Below are 22,969 nucleotides of genomic sequence, written 5' to 3'. Positions count from 1 at the left end.
CAAGAACTCAAAAATCTTAGCAGTAGCCCAAACACTTTTAAGTCCAAACTGAAGAGTTTCCTCATGGCTCACTCCTTCTATTCTGTCGAGGAGCTCCTGGAAGAGATAAAAAATTAAGCAAATTCCAGTGTTACATTCTTGATTTTCTTTATTTAAACTAACGACTTGTTTCATTTTATGTGTTTCTACAATCGTGTTATAATTTCATGTATTGACTCGTTCCATGACCATGGAGACTTCTCCTAAATGTGGTCCCACGGAACAATAAATAAATAAATAAATAAATAAATAAACAAACTCAAATTTTATTTTATCTATTGCCAACTGATCTTCTATTGCCTCTCAATGAGGAAAAATAAAGAAAAAGACAACATAAGAAACATTTAAAGTGCTCTAATACTTTATCCAAAGTTCCACATTATTTTGTACTTCTATCACGTGTCTTCATGTAGCATCTATAAGCCGTCCTACGTAACAGCCGGAAGAAGCAACTTCCTCCCAGGCGTCAGCAACGCAGTCCAAAAGAATGTCAGATGTAGCTGGTTCGTTTCGTGACCAGTTCTCTAACCCTCTGGCGACCTCAACCCACATGTTTTCCATAGGGTTCACAAAAGTAGCCCGTGGCAGCCATTCCATGACGTTGACGCCAATCGTGGAGAGCTGCTGCTGAACGAATGCAGACTTGTAAATGGGAGAATGGTCCGCTTGTAGTGTGAAGTCCGCTTCTCCACAGAGCATTTGCACTGACAGAAGCATCACATTTTGCAATACGTGTGCGTACTCTTCACTGTCAAGAGTTCTTTCTATCCTACTACTACTTCACGTTCAGAAAGGGATTTTCACTGCTCTTACACAATAGCTCCCTCTCCTCCTGCTGTGAGCTCACGCGGCTAGTCCCGGCTGAGGTTTGAGTCCTCCCTCGGGCATGGGTGTGTGTGTTTGTCCTTAGGATAATTTAGGTTAAAGGCGCTGCAGTCTGGAACCGCAAGACCGCTTCGGTCGCAGGTTCGAATCCTGCCTCGGGCATGGATGTTTGTGATGTCCTTAGGTTAGTTAGGTTTAACTAGTTCTAAGTTCTAGGGGACTAATGACCTCAGCAGTTGAGTCCCATAGTGCTCAGAGCCATTTGAACCATAATTTAGGTTAAGTAGTGTGTAAGCTTAGGGGCTGATGACCTTAGCAGTTAAGTCGCGTAAGAATTCAAACACATTTGAACGCTGTGAGCTCACTCTCTTCCTGCCTGAGCCAGGAGCCCTTTTGGTAGTGCCTCTATCAAAGTAGTTTCTCCACCATCTCGTTGCAGTTGTATGTGGCACGCTACACCTGAAGCCAGCTTCAGTGATGGAATACCCACCTTCTTCATAAAGAGCGACCACTCTATCTAGAGTTGATATCTTCCAGTGAGCCACTGTAACAGACTGCTTGTTGTGTGTTTTTGCTAGCTGCCCTTATACTGAAGCCAGGAGAGGAAGTAAACGTATTTACGTCAAAAGGAGCGGGCATGTGCTGTGGCCGTGCTGGCACGTCCTGAGCAGGGTGGGTGTTAGCCCTCTACTGTTGGCTCGCTCGCTTCAGTCTCCCCTCGGCGCCAGACTGTAGCTGGCCGGTCAGCCTGTCAGCTGTGCAGCCCGGCTGGCCCGTGGCGTGTGAGCCGTGGCTGCTACAGGCACAAGCCGCAAAGCCACGCTCACCCCTTGAAGGAGAAAACGCTTCATGCGCCCTACCCAAGTCAGCTATATAAACAAATGCAGCTACAGCTATTTTTATGTAACATGAGCAGGCATATTTACTGTCTACTTTTAATTGAAATATTTAACGAAAAATAAGTTAAAGAGTACACGCATGATAAACACAGATACCAAAAATTTTTCAACAAGCTATCAATGGAACGACGCAGGAAACTATTCTCTCTAGTGAGCGCTCTGCATTACATCTCGCGTTAAGAAAATATATAGTCTATAACATAATTTAGCGGACTGAAAATTCAACAGTTTTGATGACAATGTTGTCAAATAACTACGTATAAGTAGTATATCGTTCACATTTTGAGTACTTACGAAGTGTACTCAATGTCTATGAAACAAAAAGTGCTACACGACGGAAATTAGGTACTGCTGAAGCACTTCATTTACGTTGCAACGATACACGATTACTCTGAAAAATCACAGTCAAGTGTTTCGTAAACGGTCTACAGAATCGCTTCAGTTTCTCGACAGTTCCACTCACATATGAAGCTCAAGAGAAACGAACACCAACATCATTGTGAGTGTGTTCTAATTTCTCTTATGTTATAAGAGATTTAGTTATAATATCATGCTTTGTGCGGCGTTGGCTACAAAAGGTCGTGGCTGAAATGTGGAAATAACGTACGGTAATGAAAAACAGTTTGTTTCAATATTGCTTCAGCAACAGGCCCTCCTGTCCGCTCAGTCCGCCTTCATAGGATTGGTCGACGTGAAAAAGCGTTCGAAAATGTAAAATGGTTCAAAATATTCGAAATTCCGACAAAAGTAGGAGCAATTGTGGGAAAAGACGGATAATATACAATATGTAAAAGAACCAAGAGGGAACAATAAGTTTGGAAGATGAATAAGTAAATGTTCGGATTACAAATGGTGTAAGACAGGGTTGTAGTCTTTAACCCTAATTTTCAATGTATACATCGAAGAATCGCTGACGGAAAATTTAACAATGTGATTCGAATTCACGGTGAACCAATGTCAATGATAAGATTCCCTGATGACATTGCTATCATCAATGAAAGTGAAGAAGAATTGCAGGATGTAATTCTAATGAGTACAGAATAAGTACTGAGCGTAAATCGAAGAAGAAGAAAGTAATGAGAAGTAGCAGAAATGAGAACAGCGAGAAGCTTAACATCATAATTTTGGGAACACGTTGTGTACTAAGTTATTGAATTCTACGTACCTAATAGAGGAAGACAGTGATTGGAATACGTCCAGCAAACCAGGACATAGGTTGCAAGTGGACCCACAATCTCTAAAACAAACGGCTCTATTTCAAACCATGCCGACAGCCCGCATCACGCAGTTACGTTAGCAGTATGAAGCAGAATCGGTTGTTGCACGAGCGGATTTTCGGTGGTGTATATTCAGGCCATCACACTTACGTATACGATTCGCGGTCCAGTTACGGCCACTGTCTCACCTCCGAGGTTGTCAATGATCGGTTTACCATCAATCCCCCTGCAGCCGCCACAGTATCAGAGGACGTGCAGATCACGATGTACGAGTATAGGTGCTGCAGTCTCATGCAGCTATTAACTCCTAAGCGGTCATGTGACACCACGCATGTAGCCTTCCGCAGATGTGTCGCGCATTACAGGTCGCGTGTCTGTCCCTAGAGAGTTGATTGCGCTCCGGGCTCCGACCGCCCACCAGCCCGCACGATTCACCGTTTTTCACCCAATACGGGCTGCAGCTGCTGCTCTTCGCACTGTGTCTGCTCACCCTCGCCGTGGCCTCCTTCAGCCACTCCCGAGGGCATCGCAACCGCTGCCCACGAGCACACCGCCCAGTCCTAGCGAGACCGTGTCGTCAGAGCGCCTGCCCTCGACCTTGCAACCTCCTGGGACGTTGTCGTTCCTTATGCTCCCTGCTCCTCACCGCTTTGAAGGACATTCGTGCTCGGAAGCAGTACCTCGTTAATATCATGTTACTAAACAAACAGTTGTTATAGCAATGCCCGTATTTCGATACTGTCGGTTACACCACATAGCTATGGCGCCTTTATTTCACGTTAACCATTCTCTAAATTGTGTGTATCGGTATGCATGAGAAAGCATAAAAATGGGATTTTGCGATACTCATACCTCAGATTCTGTTTGTATTAAAAAGGTAGGGTCAAATGTTTTGGATAGCCATAGCGCTAGGAACCATTCGTATATCCAACTGGAAGATCGCCTTAATCTCACTATCCTACAGTACACGGTCATAGTATGAATATTACACATTTACTCCTGATTACTCAAATGGAGGCTGCAAAGAGCTTGATGGGACTCATGGAGGCACCATTAGTACAGTGGCGGTTCCTCGAGAAACCCCACAAAAATAGCTCTTTACCATGCTTTAGCAACACGAGGGGACCAAAACGCAGCCGAGGATTCTGAGACGGCTTTGCATAGCAAATATCAGAAACTTTTACGATGTATTCCTATGATCCAGATCTCGAAAAATACTGAAAATTTTCTGTGTGTCTTTATCCATTTCGTGTATTCCTTCTTTCAAAATTACTCTACTTTTACATTAAAATACGCAAGTAAACCCCGTGTGAGGCGAAAACATAGATTATAAAGTGACGTAGCACGGTGAAATATGTGAACATATTCACTATCTTTGCGCTGAAAGAGAAGAAACCGTGGCAGTGGCAAAGAGTCGGAAGAGTAGTAAATACGTGAAGACAGTAGACAGTAGTTCTGCTACAGAGAGGACGAATGAGACAATGACAGTGTGAGAGGAAGACAGAGACACAGTGCCAGTGGAACATAGTCACCTAGATAAAGAGTGGAGACAATGACGTGGGCGCGGGGAGGGGGGGGGGGATGAATAAAGGGAAGGAGAAAGTGGAAGTGGGTGAGAGCCAGAGTACATGACAAGGACATCGAAGACGAGAGAGATAATGACAGTGAGAAGAGACAGCAGCAGTAGGAAGGACAGAGATGTCAGCAGTAAAAGAGAGCAAGAGAGTGACAGCGAGAGGAGACTGTCGTAGTAGGACAGAACGAATGGGCTGTGACTGTGACACAGGAGACAATGAAACAGAGACACAAAGAGGTAATGACAGTGAGTTGGGCTCAATGAGCGACTGAGAAACAGAAACTGGGAGTGGATGGGTATGAGAGATGGTTCAAATGGTTCTGAGCTCTATGGGACTTAACATCTGAGGTCGTCAGTCCCCTATAACTTAGAACTACGTAAACCTAACTAACCTAAGGACATCACACACATCCATGCCCGAGGCAGGATTCAAACCTGCGACCGTAGCGGTCGCTCGGTTCCAGACTGAAGCGCCTAGAACCGCTTATAAGAGACCCTTGGCAGATATCTTACCAACACCATTTTTCATACCCTTCAGAGGCCAGAATTTCTGCAGAGCTAAAGGCCCACAGACACCGTTTTTGTAAAAGAGTTTTACGAGCAGCATGCGATCCTGCACTCAGACATTTATGCCGAGTTCTCAGACGCAACCTGAGGAACAGCCGTGTACTCTGTCTTATATTTTGCATATTCTCCTGCTTACAGCGCCATCTAGTGTAAAATTTTAGTTTTAACTTTCTTATGGCGTTTCCTCCTTACTCGATAACAATCTGTTCAAATTTTGAATTTGACCTCATTCTGAGCAATGGTTCCTTGTTTGCAGCGCTTTGAAACTGGATCTTGAGTTATAGTAAACCTGTTAATCGTTAATGTTATTTTCCTGTCTGTCACCATTATTATAATGCACAACGGAGGTCGATTTAAACTGATCATAAAAATCAATTTTGAATTGTCGCTAGTATGACCCGGATTTGAAGGCTTTATGCTTGTAGAACTTCGAGCACAAGTGCCGCGTTTCCCGTTGTCAGTGCTGCGGCCCCGTCTCAGGAGACAGCGGAGGCCGTGCTTCCCCGCAGCCTGACGTGGCTGTGGAGACCCATCTGAGCCTCAGGGTTCTAGACGAGTGAAGCTGCACCTGGGCTCTGCCCTAGAAATGTGTTTGTCCCTCCTGTCCGTTATCGGCATGGCGTGTAGGCAGGAGACGCAGCAGCAACACCAATGAAAGCCAGAGTGGTGATCCCAGCACACACATCCTAAAAGGCGGCACTTGTGCTGCCCCAGAAGCGGATCGCAGAACAGAAGTCCCCTCCGCGCCCGGACAGCTGTAGATTTTCAGCAGAAGACTACAAGTTGATGGAAGCTTGTGGACGGATGTTGAGTTCACAAGAGAATCCTGTAAATTAATAGAGCTGGTCTTCCATCGGCGTTCCTAATGCAGACTGAATGGTCTAACTCTGAGAACAAACTTGAGAAGGGTGGAGGGTTCATAGCAGGCAATTAAGTGGTACCAACCCCCACCCCCGGAACCCCGTCCATACACACGTGACTAAATGTTCTCTCCTTTTTTTAACCTTGTCAGCGCCCTCGGCTAACTAGTGTTTAACTTCAGGGTCTCAAAGTGTTCCTTTATGAGCACTTTACATCCTGAAAGGTATTCTTCTGGCATCTCTCAAAGAATTCACTACATTTAGCCTCGTTACATAGCGAAATGTTGAAGCAGTTTTTCTTGGATTCCTTATCGAATAATCTAAAGAAATGCGTTAATACCTTGTTTATACTTTTGGCCTAGCTCATTGACATTGAATTATAACACCGTTGTGCAGCACGCAGATGCGCCCCACTTAGCTGTCTTCGTCGTTTCTTAACAAAACTTTATTCCTGTACTACTTACTATTTCTCCGTGCAGCATTCCTCAAAATTGTTAAATCATACTTACAGGCCTAAAGGAGCTGAAAAGGACTTACACAGAAAAAGAAGGGGCTAAAGAAGACTTTTTCCTACAAAACAAAAATAGGATTTCTGGTGTAGCGCTACGGAAAAAATATATGAATTTGCACATTTTTAAGACGAACATGATTAACAGATTATTCTGTCTTAAAACCAAAAATGTGTGTGCCACAACGTCGCTTGTTTTTATAGCTTGATAGCGTCCCACAACGCTGTTGTATCGGTAATTCTTGACTCTATTTATTTTTGTATTTCGGGAGTTATCAGAAATATAGCCCACACTGAGATCGACATTGTGTATGGCTCATTGTCGCCACTTGAATACATCCACGATTCGCTTCACTCAATGGGACAGAACCGTCCAGCCTTAACTTAAATACCATTCAATCGTAATAAGACACATTTAAGAAACAAATTAGTGACGCATGGATCCATTAATTTTTGTACGTACGAAGTGAAAAAAAATGTTCAAATGTGTGTGACATCTTATGGGACTTAACTGCTGTCATCAGTCCCTAAGCTTACACGCTACTTAACCTAAATTATCCTTAGGACAAACACACAGCCATGCTCGATGGAGGACTCGAACCTCCGCCAGGACACGTACGAAGTAAAGTCGCGTGTTGTGTTGACTATAACTGAGTAGATTGCCTTAAGGGTAATTTTATCATCATGAAATTTGGTCTTTTCCAGCTTTGTATTGGGGAAGTCTCAAATTTAATAATCGTTAGCCGATAATATTTCCCAAGCCTACCAAACACAAATAACTATACACAGGTTATTTTTATCAATAATTTTATCTTCCAGCCTTCTTGCTAGTCTTCTTCCGTCAGTTTTTCGATGATAAATTAATAAGAGATGATCGGAAACCTACTATTTGAGGGCGTCGCTACTGTGCATGTGCAACGTATCGCGACTCCGATGCGGGTACATAACCACCAACATCTACGTGTGCTGTTATTGTGGCATTCGTGAGTGTACTCGTACTATGTGCGTGCGGTAATTGCGAAAACGTTAGCTATGGCGACATTATTACCAAATGTCTCCAGACAGGACAGCATGCTGTTACTATTTTCTCGATTGCCGAAGGACAAACAGCAGTAGACACTCATCGGAGAATGAAGAGCGTGTGTGGGCTAGCATATGAGTCTGAAACCACCGTTGTGTAATGGTGCGCCAAGTTTCGGGTGGTCGCAATTCAACATGTGGAGTCGATCGATCTGGGGGACCTCCTGCATCTGTTACGAAAGACCACGAGCGGGCGGCTGATGATGCGGCTGGGGCTGACCGGAATATAACAATCCGTGCGCTACCAAAGAATCTCGATATTAGCTTCAGTAGTGTGCAACACATTATTCGGCAGCCAGTGGATACCAAGCGTAGAACGCCGAACAGGAAGCAAATTGGATGGCTGTTTGCCTGAAGCACCTGATGCTACTGAATGAAGAAGGCAACGTATTCCTTGAGCGCACTGTTTCTGGCGGCTAAAGCAGGTGCCACAACTAAACCGTAGTCCAAAGCGTTGACGATACGCTGTTCTCATCATCGCCCCTTCGTTCCAAGACATTCGAGAGCCAGCCATCTGTTCAACTTGTTATATGATTGCCAGAGCCCATTGCTTATTGATTTTAAGGAACATGATGTCTCTTTCACAGGGTAATGGTAAAGCGCAACCCTGCAGAAATTACGGAGTATAATTAACTGCTACAAGATAGGCGGCTGCTTCATGATAACGCACGTCCCCACATCGGAAATCTCGTAATGTAAAAGAGTTACGGCAAGTCAAGTGGGAGGCAGTCGAGCACCCGACCTATAGTCCTGATCTAATCCCACGCTATTACCACGCCATCGCTCCCTTGAAACAAGCCAGCAATTCCTGCCGGGTTTCGTTGTGTAGCAGGTAGTTACGGACTTCTTCAGGCACCAGGACACGTTCTTTTAGCTACAGGATATCTTCAACCTGGTGCGTAGGTAGGATGATTTCTTCGAAGATCGCGGCGGTTTTGCCTGATCTTCATACCGATTCTTGACTGTACAGCCTTTCAGCGGGAGCTTTTTGATCGTCCTTTGCAAAATTAAACAGCTAATATGCATATGTGATTGAACTAAAGTTGACATTTTACATGATCATGACCTTACTTCTTAGTTAGTGCCGCCTTCATAGTGTTCGTTTGTTTAGGTAATCGATTCTCAAAAGTCATATTTTCTTCAACACAAAATTTCCTCATCTCACATTACGCCCACCATTAGGAAGGAAAAAAGTCCAAAGACTGAGCCATTAGTTTCTTCTGTCATAAATAGTGCTGTGAAAAACATTCATATAGACTCGTGTGAGGCTTTAGTGACGACTAACGTGCCGTGGAACTTGCTAAAGAACACCATTTTTAAGGGCGTCCTACAATATACCAGAGAAGTCGAATTTGTGCGAAAATTATTTGATACAGATGTATGAAAAAGCTGTTGCTGGTGTTAAAAGGGACGTTTGCGACCACTGCATTTGGCTTTCAATCAACGACACTACTGACAGCTATGGCAGAACTTTCAGCCTGTGAAAATGTACTGAGAGACAGTAGAATAAGTTTCAGAATAAACAGCCTAGAAATGTGGCTCATTGCGTACTGCAGTGCCAAAATGTAATACGATTTTAACGTTAGGCCACGGATTCTGGTCATACTCAGTTATGCATCTCACGTCTGTATTTTCATTTGAGTAACATATGAAAAGAAGTTTTTCCGTAAACGACGTCCCATTACAATACTATGAAAAGAGAAAATAGCTGTAGCAACGGTAAAAATGCCACGTGGTTGTGAATGTTTTAGAGTTTCGATGTAGCAAAGAATTAGTTGTTCATTTTTCACAAAGAACTATAGTAAATGTGCCAAAAATATAATACAATTTTCTATGTTAATTTTGGAGTTCTGTTAATTTTTCGTTAAAGGCTATCAAAAATTATAAAATATTTTCCAAGAAGATAAAGTACTAAAACCAATTTTACGAAAACCTAATTATTCATACCTTAGTTATTCGCAATGGTTGCTGCTTAGCATCGATCCCAGGCCGGGATCACAACAATGAAAATATCGGTCAACGTTACGCTGCTGTTGCTAAGCAATAGTCTTCTTCGAGAACTGAAGTTGTTTGGACGTGTGTCTGTGATTTCGAAAGGAATAGTCTGATTAAAAAAGTTGCAGCAGATCTTTCCAGACTGAAGTTAAGCAGACTTTGAAAGAAGGTTAACTACAGAAGAAAAGCAGGTGGAAGACATCAGAGGGAACGGATGTAAGTGATCATTAGACATCCACATTCAACTATCATCATACGTCCACACTGAAATCCTCTACTATAGGCAACATTTTCAAAGGCTGCTACTGCTGATTGGTGAATGTCCTAATCAGAATAAGGTACGGTGTGAATCCGAGCAACACGAAAAACTTTTCGAAGGCTTTTTCCAGACATTTTGGCGTGAGAGGCTTGTGTTAATCTTGCATCACTCTGTGCCAACAGCTATGCTCCGCAACCATTTTACGTTGTATGGAGGAGAGAAAATAGGCATTCCCGCCTTTCCTCATGTATTCCCACATGGCGTGCGAGAGGGACTCCTGAAAACAAACCATCGTAACGGCCTTACTTGCTCTGATGTCCGAGTCTTCAGTATTGCATGAGACCTGTATCGAGCAAATAATATGTTGCCCGACACTCTTCAGCACGTACGCTCTTGAAATTTCCACAGTAACGGCCTCTTGTGGTGTCTGCGACTGAAGTACGTATGTAGAGGAAACCCGTAACGTCCTCGCTTCTATTCAACGATCCTTTGACAAAATATACCGAGTCTAGCGGGCTCATCACGCTTCCACTGCGCCACTCTGCTGTGTGGAGACACACTTCGTCTTCGTCACGTGATACGGGGCACTTGGAAAGTGTCGTTTGCGTCGGTTACAAGCGCCTATATTTATTAGTGTAACATATCCAACAGCCCTCAGCTTGACTTGTCTCGACTACTAGCCGTTGCCTTTGACCTGTGACTTAATGGCTGCTGTGAAGTCACGTTCTGGTGCGTATTTTGAATTGAACTTCTGTGTAGCCTTAAATTCTATCGGTCATTATCTCGTTGTAATTTGTTAATCTTTGCGCAAGCTTTGAAATTGCCTTTCAGGTGTTAGTAGCATCGAGAAATATGAGGCAAATGCCTGTCCCTGATTCTGAAGATGTGGAAAATAGTGCGAATGGGGAACAAAATATTCCTCACGTTCGTTTCACTAAGTGAAATTAGCTGATGAATTGAGGGAACCAATGAATGTCATCAGTTTTGTCAGACAGTATATTTTAATTGCTTGCTATTGTATGTCTAGCGTTTGTGAGAATGACATGACACTTTCCAGGGTTTCGAAGAGACACACGAGCGATTTGTTTTCTTGACGCTGCGCAAAAGGTTGTGTGTGGCGTTGTATTCGTTGGAGGGACGTGGTTTGAGAAATCAGGCCTCCTATGACAAGTATTTTGCGACTTTCTTACATTTTTGTTTGAAATTTCCTATTGGTCTTGCTGCTCATGAGACAGGAAGAGGCCATAAAACTATTATAAACCGGTATTCATTTGGTCGGGAAGTGCGTTCGGATTTTGTTGTCAGGAGGTAAATAGTGGTGGGCTGACAGTATTGTAGAAACTGACCAGTTGGCATTTGAAAAGAGAGAGAGAGAGAAAGTAAGGGTAGGAGAGATCATAGAGTTGTTGGAACATCGCTGTGGGGGCAATTGTTTCAGGGTATCACTATTCTCCAGACATGATTTTTAAGATAATTAAAGATAGGTCAGTTTGTACTATGATTCAGTTAGTAAAAGGTTATGTAGCAGATGGCTCAACAATAACGTCAGACGGTTGGGGTTAGACGCAACTATGGAGATGCAGTTAGCTTTGAATCATTCCGTTGAGTTTAGGAACAAATATCAGGGGCATATGCAAAAACAACTGAAGGATGTTATGGAGCAATGCAAAGTACTATTGGGAGAGAGAAAAGGAGACTTTGAGTACTGCATAGTCGTTTAAATGACTATGTCTCGAGGAAGAATGTTCCACAAATCGGTGGGTGTCTGAGGTTTTTTTTGGAAGGTTTGAGGAACATGTATTTGCCAGAGAAAGAGAGATAAGTTTCTGTTTTTTAATGATGATGCATTTTTAATTTTAGCAATTACTTCTGTTTCGATAATTCGCATTCATGTCTGATTTAGAAGTATTAGGATCGTTTCTTTTAATGGTTCATAGATAACCTTGATTTCTTGGATGTCAGCCTATTGATATCCACTAATCTGCTATTGTTAAGTACTGGTGCGTACCGTGTTACCGTTATTGCCAATTTTGTCCGGCAGTGACTTTCTACGTGATGGTTCTTGCATTGTGCTTACGTTGGCAATTATTTGACGCTGGTGTTCGCAAATTTGTAGACAGCAACTGAGTACGTGTGGAGGAGGAGGTGGAGTGAAAAGAGAGATGTATTTTTTGGATTTATTGAAGAAGTGCGTATTCCCAAGAAAGTGGTCACCTCGTGAGTCACAAGAACTGCTTCAGGTCAGGATAACGGACTGATTTTGCCGGTGCTCTAAGTTAGAGTAAAATGTGACGATTTAGATTTGAGTTGGCTAAGTGAACGAATCTTACAGTGGAAAACGTTTATGTGGTGACACTCTGATCTATAGCATAGCGTTAGGTTATGTTAGATTATAATTCAACATTTTTCTCGTTAAAGCCAAGAAAACTACATGTGGTAAGAGACTCACCTGTAGTGCAGCAAGAGGTATGTGGTAGGTGTAACGTGCAGATTTCGTTGAGGTGTCGAAGGAAACGAATGGCAGCACGAACGTATGGTGCCTGGTTGATTCGCATCGTATGTCGTGAAATGTGCTTTCCGCAATATCCTACTTGTGCTTACGACTTTACCGAATATTTGTACTAGAATCGTACTGCACCCCGTAATTCAACGTTCGAGTTCGTCGCCAGTTGGTGCGCCATTTCACTCTCACACTGTGAGGCACCTGTTATCTGTACCACAGTGAACTGTCTCTGCAGCACACCCAGAGTGTGTACTGTCCTCCGGCAATGCGTCACTCTTCTTGCAAAGTAGTCTTAGCCTGGGACGATATGTGTCTTTTGTACTTCGTTCTGTTATTATCTCTGCAACCAAAACGTACTTTGCATTTAGTGCACTGCAAAAATGTGAAAGCCATACAACCGAGCAACGCAGATCAGAGTAGTCTTTCATGGGTTTTATTCAAAATTCAATATTTAGTCGACACACTTCTCACGTTTTCGTATGTGTAGGACAAGAGTGGATTTTGTGACTTTTACGAGTTCCTAAATAGGAGCGATTTATTTAGTCTCACCTGCATGCTTTAGTAGTTTAATCATTAAATCTCTGCTTGAGAATTTATTTTATTAGAGAAAGTTTTTTCATTTACATCAGTGTCTACAGAAGAGTTTTGAAGCGTGTGTCGATAGCCTTTTCTTTTGTCTGTGCAATGTAGTTTTCCACCATCTTTAGTATCGATAGGGACTGTGATTTACGTGTGCGGGTGCAAGCTGAGTTGGTGACCCTTCGCTCTCAGCTCCAGGCTGTGTTGACTTCGATTACACTGTTTTAGGTTGCAGTGGATGGGTATCACTGCCGTGGACCATCTGTGGTGATCAAACGGACGTCCAGTACGACAAACTAGTCCTCCAGTCAGCCCTCTCCAGTGGCCCGTCCGTTACTACTCGGACTGCGGTTGAAGCCACATCTGTGGTCGAGCTGGATGTTGGACCAGGGCGTGGCAGGTTGCGAAAGACTTCCCAGGGGGGCTGAATGTAATACCTCTGCAGTTAGTCTGACAAACAGATTATAGTTGCTATCTTTGGCTGACAATGTCCCTCAGACAGAGTGTCCTGTTTCACAGGATGCTTCTCAGCCTGCAAGATCTGGGAAACTACAGAGGGTAGGATTATTGGTAGTTGGGAGCTCCAATGTTAGGCCCATTAGGGGGCCCTTAGGGATATGGCTGCCAAGGAGATGAAGAAAGCCAGTGTTCGCTCTGTGTGCATGCTGGGTGCAGTCATTCCAGACGTGGAATAGGTCCTCCCGGAAGCCATGAAGAGCACATGGTGCAGCCAACGTCAGGTGGGTAGCAGAAACCATTGATGCTCAGATCGTTATAGGTACTGAGACCCGGCTAAAGCTGGAGATAAACTCAGCCAAAATTTTTGCGAAGGACCTACCGGAGTTCAGAAAGGATAGGATAAATCAGTTGGCTGTGACGTGTTTGTCAGCGTTAGAAGTAGTTTACCTTGTGCCTAAACTAAAGTAGATAGTGCCTGTGGGTTAGTACGAGTAGCTCTCATTTGTGACAACCAGAAAAAAAAATGACTGAATCCTTTTACCGACCTCCAACCCTGGTGACACAATTACTCAATGGATCCAAGAAAACTTGAGTCTAATATCAAACACGTTCCCGACTCACACAATTATAGTTGATGGTGACTTCAATTTACCCTCGATGTGTTGGTGAAAATACATGTTTAAACCCGGAGGTACGCATAAAACATGATCCGAAACTGGCCTAAAGGCATTCTCTGAAAATTATTTAGAGCAGTTAGTTGATGAGCCAACTCGAATAGCAAATGGTTGTGAAAACACACTTGACCTCTTAGCAACAAATAATCCTGAGCTAATAGCTAGTATAAAAACGTTTACAGGGATCAGTGAGCAGAGGGTTGTCGTAGTGAGGCTAAATACCGTAACTCACAAATCCACAAAAATAAACGGAATATATAGCTATTCAAAATAACAGGTGAAAATTCGCTTGGCACGTTCCTGAGAGACAATTTCCACTCATTTCTAATTAATAGTTTAAGTGTAGACAGCATGTCGCTTAAATTGAAAGAAATAGTATCGTCACCAACATAAATTGACAAACGACGAAGCTGATCCTTCTTGGTACACAAAACGGATCATAAGACTGTTGCAGAATTAACGAAAAAAATATGCCAGATTTAAACAGACGGAAAATCTCCGAGATTGTTGATCATCTACAGAAGCTCGAAACTTTGCGTGGGCTTCAATGGGAGATGCTTATAATAGTTTTCACAACGAAACTTTCTCTCGAAACCTGCCAGAAAATCCAAAGGGATTCTGGTCGTATAATGTATGGAATCGGCAAGACACAACCAGTGCCTTCTCTGCGATATAGCAACCGAAATGCTATCCACATTTACAGTATTGCTAAAGCAGAGTTACTAAGCAAAACCTTCCGAAATTTCTTCAACAAAGAAGACGAAGTAAATATTCCAGAACTCGAATCAAGAGCAGCTGCCAACATGAGCGCTTACCAGTAGACATCCTCCGATTATTGAAGCAACTTAAAGCACTTAACAAAAGCAAGTCTTCTGATACGGATCGTATACCAGTTAGGTTCGTTTTAGAGTATGCTGATGCAATAGCTTCACACTTAACAATCATATGCAAATCCTCGCTCGGCGGAAGATCCGTACCCAAAGACTGGAAAGCTGCATAGGTTACACCAGTTTTCAAGAAAGTCATTAGAAATAATCCACTAAATTACAGGTCCATATCATTAACGTCAATATGCAGTAGGATTTTGGAACGATTGTGTTCGAACATTGTGAACAGGATTGTGTTCTAACATTTTTAACTACTTAGAAGAGAACGGTCTATTGAAACATAGTCAACGCGGATTTAGAAAACTTCGTTGTTGTAAAACTCCAGCAGCTCTGTACTCACTCCAAGTGTTGAGTGCTATCGACAAAGGATTTCAAATTGATTCGGTATTGCTAGATTTCCAAAAGGCGTTTTACACTGTACTTCTCAAGCGGCTTATAATCAAATAGCGTACTTATGGAATAACGTTTCACTGACACGACTGGATTCGTGATTTAGTGTCAGAGAGTTCGTAGTTCATAGTAATTAACGAAAGTCATCGAGTAAAACTGAAGTGAATTCTGGCGTTCCCCAAGGTACTGTTATAGGCTCTCTGCTGTTCCTTAGCTTTATAAGCTATTTACGAAACAGTCTGAGCCGGCGTCTTAAGTTATCTGCTGATGATACAGTCGTTACCGTGTAGAAAAGACGGCACAAGATCACAACCAATGGCAAAACGGCTTAGATAAGTTCAAAGAAGGGCAGCACATTTGTATTATAAAGAAATAGGGAGAGAATGTCACGGACATGATACAGGATATTGGGTGGTCATCATTAAATCACAGACGTTTCACGTGCGTCTGGATCTTCTCAAGAAATTTCAATCATCAACGTTCTTCTCTGAATGCGAAAATATTTTGTTGACACTGACCTACATGGGGAGGAACGATCATCATACAAAAATAAAGGAAATCATAGCTCGCACGGAATGATACAGATCTTCCTTTTAAAAGCCTACTGTCGACAGTGGAATAACACAGAATTATTGAGAATGAATACTCTGCCATGAGCTTAAGTGTGGTGTGCATAGTTGAAATGTAAATGTAATTGTGGAGATCAGGTAGGTGCATTGCATGGAACATCCTAGCTGCTGATGTTGGTACAGTCTTTTGTGATCTTGAGCGTTTGCTCATTGGAAATGCGTCACATTTGCCATCATTTCCGCATCTTCTTCTTCGCTCTTTTCTACGCTTGTATTTTCTGTTGTGAATGCGAAAATATGTGTCATTTCCTAATATAGACACAGTGCTACATCCGTAAAATGTATCGCTGTAATGTTTTGGGGAAATGAATAACTCTTTTTCTAAAACGTTCGATACATTAGTATTTTAAAATATGTTCTAACTACATTACAGTTCAAAATTAATTAAAACATTCTAAAATTACCCCCTTTCTCAAAACCGTCATAACAATGCGATAAACATATTTCTTTAATCAGATGTTGAACTATACCGGGAACTTGCAGAAACAAAATCAAGTGATAAACAAAAAGCACGTGGCGCAAAGTAAAAGCTACTGTCAAGGACAGGAAGTTTTCCTCAGTAGAAAAATACAAAACTGTTTGATCTAGTAGACATGCTTCGTGACGTCGGAGGAAGATATTTGAGAACCACTAAGATATATCAAAATATTTGCACTTGTTCGAATGGGAAACTTCAGTTTCACAATGTCTTGCAGTAAAGAATTTTCTTTGTTTCGAAGTAAGTACACTAAAGCAGCAAATTGCATTGATCTCCTTATTCTGCCTTCTCGGAGTCGCAGAAACTTTTATCCTTGATACCTACCGAATGTTAGTGCGTAGGATGAACTAAGGTTGATGCGAATTCGAACGAAGGTCGTTATTAGCTTTCTGCTCGTCTGAAATTTTCTAAGCCAGGGGAAATACCTAATCACTGCCCGAATCGGAGTGTCGCTAGTTTCCACACCAATTACTTGAAATCTGGGGATGGTCGACTGACGCTGATTACCCAGCCAGACCCATTGGCACTAATCGCCAGCTTTTCGACTTTGTTTTGTAAGCCAATCGTACATGAGCTGGGTCACACAGAAAGGAGATTGTATTACCTCTTCGCCTATATTACAGTGGTTGTCATAAAATTTCCAGTATTCGAACATTCGATTTATGGTCCCATTTCAGAATTTAATTATATTGTAATCCGCTTTTTGAGTCTGACACTACAGCAGGTTCTGGAGCGACGCTCGAACACCAAATATGAGAGCCTCGTGAATCGCTATCGCTTCCGCAGTAAAAACTGAACAATATTGTGGGCGGACGAACTTTGCTGGAATATATCACCTTCAGTATAGGAACTACACAAGCTATTACTGAAGTCTCTTGAAATAAAAAGCCTATCGGTATAAATTTGAGCAACGTGCGTCAATGAAGTTTAATGTAAATACTGAAACATGAACTTACTGTGCCAAAACAATTTTTCAGAAAACTGTAGCAGTGGATACGGAGGTTTTCCAGCTGATATCGGAATGGAGTTTCAAATGGATCAATGCAGTTTCAAATGGATCTTTGCACGTAAGTATTCGAGTCCACCGATGCTGTACAATGTGTCTAATGCTTCCACTAGTAGAGGGCAAAGGCTGCTCATTTCCCTTGTAGACCTTACGTTCAGAAGGCTGTCATTTGCGTAGGAAGGTCATTAATTTACTATTAGCTGCTGTCTCTCTTGATAAATAAATATTCACACCAAGAACTGACGTTTAAAACAGAGAGGAGATTCAAGAACTTCTACTTGTAAGGCATTCGTCAAAGTCGATTGCATTCCTCACAGGCAAACCGCAGGGATGAAAAGTGTTCTATGTCATGTTTATGAAGTCAAGGTTTAGCAGCGTTGTGATATAGGAAGCATCTAAAATCGATTAATGAGCGGACGAAGAGAATGTTTGTATCTGCACCCTGCTAAGTTTCAGCTGCAGGTCTCATTCTGCTAATGGTGTTTCTGTTTTCTTGATTACAAGAGATACGTTATCAGCCCCTGTTAAGCTCGACAATTTCACAACCGTGAAGGAGAAACTTCCTAATAAATGCTTGAACTAGTCGATCGTACACTTCTGCAGCTGAAGAGAACTACAGAAGATGTCTCAGTCAAACTATCAGGTCGTTGACACTCAACCAGCAGGTTTATGAGTAAATAGCTCTGTCTGATGTTAGGAAACGAAAGCTGATCTTGATGTGTAGAACAAAAAAGGCGTTAATCGTCTGCGTACTGGAGACTTTCCACATCTGATGTAACTATGTTTTACATAGCTCGTGTGTATATTAAAACAGAAGAGGATTGGTAGTTGAGCATTGAGGCAGACCTCTTGAGGTTCTGTGGGTAATTTGTTCTGGAATGTTACACACATAGGATCATCCTTTAAAAAAGTTAGAGCGCCAAACACAAAATCCTTTGCCTGTTGTTGAATGCGCGAAAAAGCTCACAGTGCTGAAAAGAAAGACTGTCTAGTGGACCTTAACCCTTTGGAACTATAAACTGGGTCCCTGAAAGTAAATTCTCGGATACCAAGCACCACTCTAAACGACCCTTAATAGCCTTCAAATGCTCTACTGTCACACGGCGACAACGAGATGTGCATGAAGGACGTTGGACTTCCAGACAGTGCTTTAGGTTAGAGTGTTGGAAGCATTATTTGAATTGTTCAGTGAGCAAGCAGACTCTAATCGTCGATACGCGATTTGGCAGGACAAAGAGCACAGGACAGTGAATATAATCCATACTAAGGACTGCGTTCATCGAGAAATTAAGCTTTAAATTTAGCTCTATCAGCCAGCCGTTGTGGCCGAGCAGCTCTAGGCGCTTTAGTTTGGAACCGAGCGACCGCTACGGTCGAAGGTTCGAATCCTGCCTCGGGAATGGATGTGTGTGATGTCCTTAGGTTAGTTAGGTTTAAGTAGTACTAAGTTCTAGTGGACTAATGACTTCAGATGTTAAGTCTCATGGTGCTCAGAGCCATTTGAATATATATATATATATATATATATATATATATATATATATATATATATATATATATATATATTGCACCCCGTTCACATTTAGTGGAAAAATGGCCCAATGGAACACACGTCATGCATGAAAACAAGAAGAAACTCTACTGTACTGTAAAACAAAAGAAGCAGTGAACTATGTTACTATGAAGGAATTCAAGAGTCAAAATTTCCAAAACAGAATGCAAGATGCATAACATGCGGTACTTGTGTAGAACAACTAGGGGGGACGTACACCTGGGGGACCCCTCGTTACACTTAGCTGTTCCAAACGGGCGTTACACTACGATACAGACACAAATTTGAATACAGCGAACAGTGACACCAGTAACCGGACGGACAGTTGATAATTTCGAGAAAAAAATGTGGAGTATGAGGAAGATTAAAACCCGGATCTTCCTCTTCGCTGTCCAACGCCGTGACCACATGGCCACGACGCCACGATCATTCAGAGTTCCACGACGGCGCACATGTTGAGCTTGTACCATTTATCGTTTCTACTTTGTTTCTTTTTTCCACAGCTCAGAACGTCTTCTTTCTGTTTTCATGTTTGCTCTGCGTTCATTTTTTGACGTGCTATCCACTGGGCATCTTATCACTAAATCTCAAGGGGGTGAAATGGGGAGTTTTCCTTGTCAGCAATGGTCACAATTTGACCACTGGGGGAGAGTGGGCGTGCAGGTTAAGAAAAAGCATAGTTGTCAAGCAAAGCTTCTAATGAGCTGTCATCCATGTTTCCGTAATCTGGGTTCCAGTTACTATTTGTGACCTCTCTTATAGTACTTCAGACTTCAGACATATTGATACCTCTGCTCATTTGTTCACAATACGCTGTCCAGTTAAGACGTTTTTCTTTTCTTGAAAAGTATTAGGTTTCGTGACTACTACCTTCCAGTAGTGCAAGTAAACTTCCGAAAATGAGGACATCTTAATGCTGCTAAAGTACTTTTTGCAGCTCCGATATCACTGGTGAGCATACCGTATTCCACCATACCACGGAGTTTCTAATGTGTAACGAACTGGCACGGCACGTAATACAAGTGTGCCCATTTAATACTTTGAAGAATATGTAGTAAGTCTCGTGCACTGTACCGGTTTATGGTAGGCAAGTTTAAGCAACCTTATTCTTCAATGCTTTTTTGAAAGAGTGCCAGTTTGTATTGTTGATGTTCTAGTGATTGTTAGGAAAGTTATCAACATCTCGTGTTGCCGCTTCCTTAGTCAAAATAACAGAGAGATTATCTTATCCTAATATTTCATGGAATGTCAACGGTATAGAAACATTGCCAGTTGGTGGAGAGCTTAAAATGAGGTCCACAACACAGCCGTGTCTGTTGGGAACAGACAGCAGGATACGAGAGCCGTCGTTGAAGACTGATGTCACTATTTCCATTAAATTATCTAAGCTTTGACCCAGGCATTCTGTACACAAACTCCTCGAAATGAACGTTGAAATATCCAAAGAGCACTAGAGGTGCTTCAAGTTGGAGGAACAGTCTATTCCATTTTGCTTCACGTATCTCGCATGTCGGGGCGCAATATCTCACCAAGAACGTGGCTCATACAAAACGTAATTTAATTCGGGCTACCGTTATCTGCAGTCCTGCAGTACGGAAGCAGATCCGTACTTCCGAAAAATTAACTTATTGCCGCAGCAGGACAGCGACACGACCCTTACAATGTGGTCTGCTGAGCCTGATAACGAAGAACCGCCTACAGTTGATATGCATGTCTAGTCTGAGCCAAAATTAGGAAACGTTAATTGAAAATATTTCTTGTGGATGAAGTTCTCTAAAGAAATTCTCTCAATTGTTTATGGCTGACCGAACGTACCACTGAAGGTACCTGGAAACACAGATAGCAAATTGTTCTTGTTGTGGTCTTCAGTCCTGAGACTGGTTTGATGCAGCTCTCCACGCTAATCTATCCTGTGCAAGCACCTTCATCTCCCAGTACCTACTGCAGCCGACATCCTTCTGAATCTGCTTAGTGTATTCATCTCTTCGTCTCCCTCTACGATTTTTACCCCCCACGCTGCCCTCCAATGCTAAATTTGTGATCCGTTGATGCTTCAGGACATGTCCTACCAACCGATCCCTTCTTCAGGTCTTGTTGTGCCACAAACTTCTCTTCTGCCCAATCCTATTCAATGCCTCCTCATTAGTTATGTGATCTACCCACCTAATTTTCAACATTTTTCTGTAGCACCACATTTCGAAAGCTTCTATTCTCTTCTCGTCCAAACTATTTATTGTCCATGTTTCGCTTCCATACATGGCTACACACCATACAAATAGTTTCAGAAACGACTTCCGGACATTTAAATCTATACACGATGTGAACAAGTTTCTCTTCTTCAGAAACGCTTGCCTTGCCATTGCCAGTCTACATTTTATATCATCTCTACTTCGACCATCATCAGTTATTTTGCTCCCCAAATAGCAAAACTCCTTTACTACTTCAAGTGTCTCATTTCCTAATCTAATTCCCTCAGCATCACCCGACTTAATTCGACTACATTCCATTATCCTCGTTTTGCTTTTGTTGATGTTCATCTTATATTCTCCTTTCAAGACACTGCTCTTCCAAGTCCTTTGCCGTCTTTGACAGAATTACAATGTCATCGGCGAACCTCAAAGTTTTTATTTCTTCTCCAGGGATTTTAATACCTACTCGAAATTTTTCTTTTGTTTCCTGTACTGCTTGCTCAATATACAGATTGAATAACATCGGGGAGAGGCTACAACCCTGTCTCACTCCCTTCCCAACCACTGCTTCCCTTTCATGCCTCTCGACTCTTACAACTGCCATCTGGTTTCTGTACAAGTTGTAAATTGCCTTCGCTCCCTGTATTTTACCCCTGCCACCTTTAGAATTTGAAAGAGAGTATTCCAGTCAACATTGTCAAAAGCTTCCACTAAGTTTACAAAAGCTAGAAACGTAGGTTTGCCTTTCCTTAATCTTTCTTCTAAGATAAGTCTTAAGGTCAGTATTGCCTAACGTGTCCCAACATTTCTACGGAATCCAAACTGATCTTCCCCGAGATCGGCTTCTACCAGTTTTTCCATTCCTCTGTAAGTAATTCGCGTTAGTATTTTGCAGCTGTGACTTATTTAACTGATAGTTCGGTAATTTTTACATCTGTCAACAACTGCTTTCTTTGGGATTGGAATTATTATATTCTTCTTGAAGTCTGAGGGTATTTCCCCTGTCTCGTACATCTTCCTCATCAGGCTGTCTTCACTACTTCATCCCTCAGAGCTACCCATTCGTCTTCTACTGTATTTCTTTCCCCCATTCCTGTCAATTGTTCCCTTATGCTGTCCCTGAAACTCTGTACAACCTCTGGTTTAGTCAGTGTATCCAGGTCCCATCTCCTTAAATTCCCACCTTTTTGCAATTTCTTCAGTTTTTATGTACAGTTCATAACCAGTAGATTGTGGTAAGAGTCCACATCTGCCCCTGGAAATGTCCTTCAATTTAAAACCTGGTTCCTAAATCTCTGTCTTACCATTATATAATCTATCTGATACCTTTTAGTATCTCCAGGATTCTTCCATGTATACAACCTCCATTTATGGATCTTGAACCAAGTGTTAGCTATGATTAAGTTATGCTCTGTGCAAAATTCTACCAGACGGCTTCCTCTTTCATTTCTTAGCCCCAATCCATATTCACCTACTATGTTTCCTTCTCTCCCTTTTACTACTCTCGAATTCCAGTCACCCATAACTATTAAATTTTCGTCTCCCTTCACTACCTGAATAATTTCTTTTATCTCATCTTACATTTCTTCAATTTCTTCGTCATCTGCAGAGCTAGTTGGCATATAAACTTGTACTACTATAGTAGGCATGTGGTTCGTGTCTATCTTGGCCACTATAATACGTTCACTATGTAGCTTACCCGCACTCTTATTTTTTTGTTCATTATTAAACCCTGTATTCATCTGATCAAAAGTCTTGTTCCTCCTGCCACCGAACTTGACTAATTCCCACTATATCT

This window comes from Schistocerca serialis, chromosome 8 (genome assembly GCF_023864345.2).
Source record: "Schistocerca serialis cubense isolate TAMUIC-IGC-003099 chromosome 8, iqSchSeri2.2, whole genome shotgun sequence".
Taxonomy (NCBI): domain Eukaryota; kingdom Metazoa; phylum Arthropoda; class Insecta; order Orthoptera; family Acrididae; genus Schistocerca; species Schistocerca serialis.
The sequence above is the reverse complement of the archived record's forward strand: the minus strand, read 5'-3'. Positions refer to the sequence as shown.